Genomic DNA, 4,500 nt, shown 5'->3' on the forward strand with positions numbered 1-4,500 from the left:
CTGTCCCCATGTAACATGTGATCTCTGACTCTACTCTGTCCCCATGTAACATGTGATCTCTGACTCTACTCTGTCCCCATGTAACATGTGATCTCTGACTCTACTCTGTCCCCATGTAACATGTGATCTCTGACTCTACTCTGTCCCCATGTAACATGTGATCTCTGACTCTACTCTGTCCCCATGTAACATGTGATCTCTGACTCTACTCTGTCCCCATGTAACATGTGATCTCTGACTCTACTCTGTCCCCATGTAACATGTGATCTCTGACTCTACTCTGTCCCCATGTAACATGTGATCTCTGACTCTACTCTGTCCCCCATGTAACATGTGATCTCTGACTACTCTGTCCCCATGTAACATGTGATCTCTGACTCTACTCTGTCCCCATGTAACATGTGATCTCTCTGACTCTACTCTGTCCCCATGTAACATGTGATCTCTGACTCTACTCTGTCCCCATGTAACATGTGATCTCTGACTCTACTCTGTCCCCATGTAACATGTGATCTCTGACTCTACTCTGTCCCCATGTAACATGTGATCTCTGACTCTACTCTGTCCCCATGTAACATGTGATCTCTGACTCTACTCTGTCCCCATGTAACATGTGATCTCTGACTCTACTCTGTCCCCATGTAACATGTGATCTCTGACTCTACTCTGTCCCCATGTAACATGTGATCTCTGACTCTACTCTGTCCCCATGTAACATGTGATCTCTGACTCTACTCTGTCCCCATGTAACATGTGATCTCTGACTCTACTCTGTCCCCATGTAACATGTGATCTCTGACTCTACTCTGTCCCCATGGAACATGTGATCTCTGACTCTACTCTGTCCCCATGTAACATGTGATCTCTGACTCTACTCTGTCCCCATGTAACATGTGATCTCTGACTATACTCTGTCCCCATGTAACATGTGATCTCTGACTCTACTCTGTCCCCATGTAACATGTGATCTCTGACTCTACTCTGTCCCCATGTAACATGTGATCTCTGACTCTACTCTGTCCCCATGTAACATGTGATCTCTGACTCTACTCTGTCCCCATGTAACATGTGATCTCTGACTCTACTCTGTCCCCATGTAACATGTGATCTCTGACTCTACTCTGTCCCCATGTAACATGTGATCTCTGACTCTACTCTGTCCCCATGTAACATGTGATCTCTGACTCTACTCTGTCCCCATGTAACATGTGATCTCTGACTCTACTCTGTCCCCATGTAACATGTGATCTCTGACTCTACTCTGTCCCCATGTAACATGTGATCTCTGACTCTACTCTGTCCCCATGTAACATGTGATCTCTGACTCTACTCTGTCCCCATGTAACATGTGATCTCTGACTCTACTCTGTCCCCATGTAACATGTGATCTCTGACTCTACTCTGTCCCCATGTAACATGTGATCTCTGACTCTACTCTGTCCCCATGTAACATGTGAGCTCTGACTCTACTCTGTCCCCATGTAACATGTGATCTCTGACTCTACTCTGTCCCCATGTAACATGTGATCTCTGACTCTACTCTGTCCCCATGTAACATGTGATCTCTGACTCTACTCTGTCCCCATGTAACATGTGATCTCTGACTCTACTCTGTCCCCATGTAACATGTGATCTCTGACTCTACTCTGTCCCCATGTAACATGTGATCTCTGACTCTACTCTGTCCCCCATGTAACATGTGATCTCTGACTCTACTCTGTCCCCATGTAACATGTGATCTCTCTGACTCTACTCTGTCCCCCATGTAACATGTGATCTCTCTGACTCTACTCTGTCCCCATGTAACATGTGATCTCTGACTCTACTCTGTCCCCATGTAACATGTGATCTCTGACTCTACTCTGTCCCCATGTAACATGTGATCTCTGACTCTACTCTGTCCCCATGTAACATGTGATCTCTGACTCTACTCTGTCCCCATGTAACATGTGATCTCTGACTCTACTCTGTCCCCATGTAACATGTGATCTCTGACTCTACTCTGTCCCCATGTAACATGTGATCTCTGACTCTACTCTGTCCCCATGTAACATGTGATCTCTGACTCTACTCTGTCCCCATGTAACATGTGATCTCTGACTCTACTCTGTCCCCCATGTAACATGTGATCTCTGGCTCTACTCTGTCCCCCATGTAACATGTGATCTCTGACTCTACTCTGTCCCCATGTAACATGTGATCTCTGACTCTACTCTGTCCCCATGTAACATGTGATCTCTGACTCTACTCTGTCCCCATGTAACATGTGATCTCTGACTCTACTCTGTCCCCATGTAACATGTGATCTCTCTGACTCTACTCTGTCCCCATGTAACATGTGATCTCTGGCTCTACTCTGTCCCCATGTAACATGTGATCTCTCTGGCTCTACTCTGTCCCCATGTAACATGTGATCTCTGACTCTACTCTGTCCCCCATGTAACATGTGATCTCTGACTCTACTCTGTCCCCATGTAACATGTGATCTCTGACTCTACTCTGTCCCCATGTAACATGTGATCTCTGACTCTACTCTGTCCTCATGGAACATGTGATCTCTGACTCTACTCTGTCCCCATGTAACATGTGATCTCTGACTCTATTCTGTCCCCATGTAACATGTGATCTCTTTCTGACTCTATTCTGCTCTGAACCTCTTTCATGTGAGGGTGAAACTCTTCTATTCAGTGACCCTCTGAAGCCCCGCCCCCCAATGTTCCTTAAAGCTGCTCTGAACCTCTCATGCCAAAGTCACAGTGTGTTGATAGTTGTTATTGGACGTGTTGAGCACGCTGTGTTCTTGAAATAAAGCTTTGTTTTTTACAATATTCTACTCAAAGCCTCTTTTCTTCTCATTGTTGAGTGCTATTTAAACTGCGCCCCCCCCCCCCCAAAAAATCACCAGCCGCCACTGGTATGTATATATATATGTATGTATATGTGTATATATATATATGTATTGTGATGTCTTTAGAGGACGGGATCGTGAGGTGAGGCGTGGGTGCACAAATCAAGATGCCAGGCGAAGGTTTCTTTAACTCCAAGTCTTTGTAATTTGATTCTTCTTAATCAAACAAAAGGCAAAATTCACTCAAACACCCGTCGGTGTACACAACAAACATAATGTCCGGACTCTCCTGAGTTCCTCGCAGGCTCATCAGCCTCATCCTTTTCAGCTGTGCGGCCGCCTTCCCCCGCCTGCACTGCTGAGTGGGAATTGTAGTCTTTCACCACGGATGTCCTGCTGGTTGTAGTCCCTGCTGCAACCACCGAGAAGGAATGTATCTCCCGTTAAGCACCCTTCCTCTTATGACATCACAGTATCTATATGTATGTATATATATGTATGTATATATATGTATGAATATATATGTATGTATATATGTATGAATATATATATGTATATATATATGTATATATATTTATATGTATATATATATATATGTATGTATATACAGGACTGTCTCAGAAAATTAGAATATTGTGATGAAGTTCTTTATTTTCTGCAATGCAATTAAAAAAACAAAAATGTCATGCATCCTGGATTCATTACAAATCAACTGAAATATTGCAAGCCTTTTATTCTTTTAATATTGCTGATTATGGCTTACAGCTTAAGAAAACTCAAATATCCTATCTCTAAATATTAGAATATCATGAAAAAGTATACTAGTAGGGTATTAAACAAATCACTTGAATTGTCTAATTAACTCGAAACACCTGCAAGGGTTTCCTGAGCCTTGACAAACACTCAGCTGTTATAAATCTTTTTTTTTACTTGGTCTGAGGAAATATTAAAATTTTATGAGATAGGATTTTAGAGTTTTCTTATAAGGACGAGATAAGACGATAGTTACTCTGTATCTAGTTAATCTGTATCTAGTTACTTTGTATAGTTACTGTGTATTCAGCTACTCTGTATAGTTACTCTTTATCTAGTTACTCTATATTTAGTTACTCTGTATATAGTTAATCTGTATCTAGTTACTTTGTATAGTTACTCTGTATTCAGCTACTCTGTATATAGTTACTCTTTATCTAGTTACTCTATATTTAGTTACTCTGTATTTAGTTACTCTGTATCTAGTTACTCTATATTCAGTTACTCTGTATCTAGTTACTCTGTATCTAGTTACTCTGTATTCAGCTACTCTGTATATAGTTACTCTGTATTTAGTTACTCTGTATCTAGTTACTCTATATTCAGTTACTCTGTATCTAGTTACTTTGTATTCAGTTACTCTGTATCTAGTTACTCTTTATCTAGTTACTCTGTATCTAGTTAATCTGTATTCAGTTACTCTGTATCTAGTTACTCTGTATCTAGTTAATCTCTATTCAGTTACTCTGTATCTAGTTACTCTGTATTTAGTTACTCTGTATCTAGTTACTTTGTAGAGTTACTCTGTATTTAGTTACTCTGTATCTAGTTATTTTGTATAGTTGTATGTAACTTTGTTTCTTCATCATTGAAGATTAAAAAGTAAATAACAAACAAAC

At 41.0% G+C, this 4,500-nt stretch overlaps 1 pseudogene; it reads right to left on the reverse strand.

Moving 5' to 3' along the window:
• Window positions 1-4,500, reverse strand: part of LOC130189969 (H-2 class I histocompatibility antigen, Q10 alpha chain-like) — a 103,894-nt pseudogene that overhangs the window by 67,518 nt on the left and 31,876 nt on the right.

Source organism: Pseudoliparis swirei, chromosome 1 (genome assembly GCF_029220125.1).
Source record: "Pseudoliparis swirei isolate HS2019 ecotype Mariana Trench chromosome 1, NWPU_hadal_v1, whole genome shotgun sequence".
Classification (NCBI taxonomy): Eukaryota; Metazoa; Chordata; class Actinopteri; order Perciformes; family Liparidae; genus Pseudoliparis; species Pseudoliparis swirei.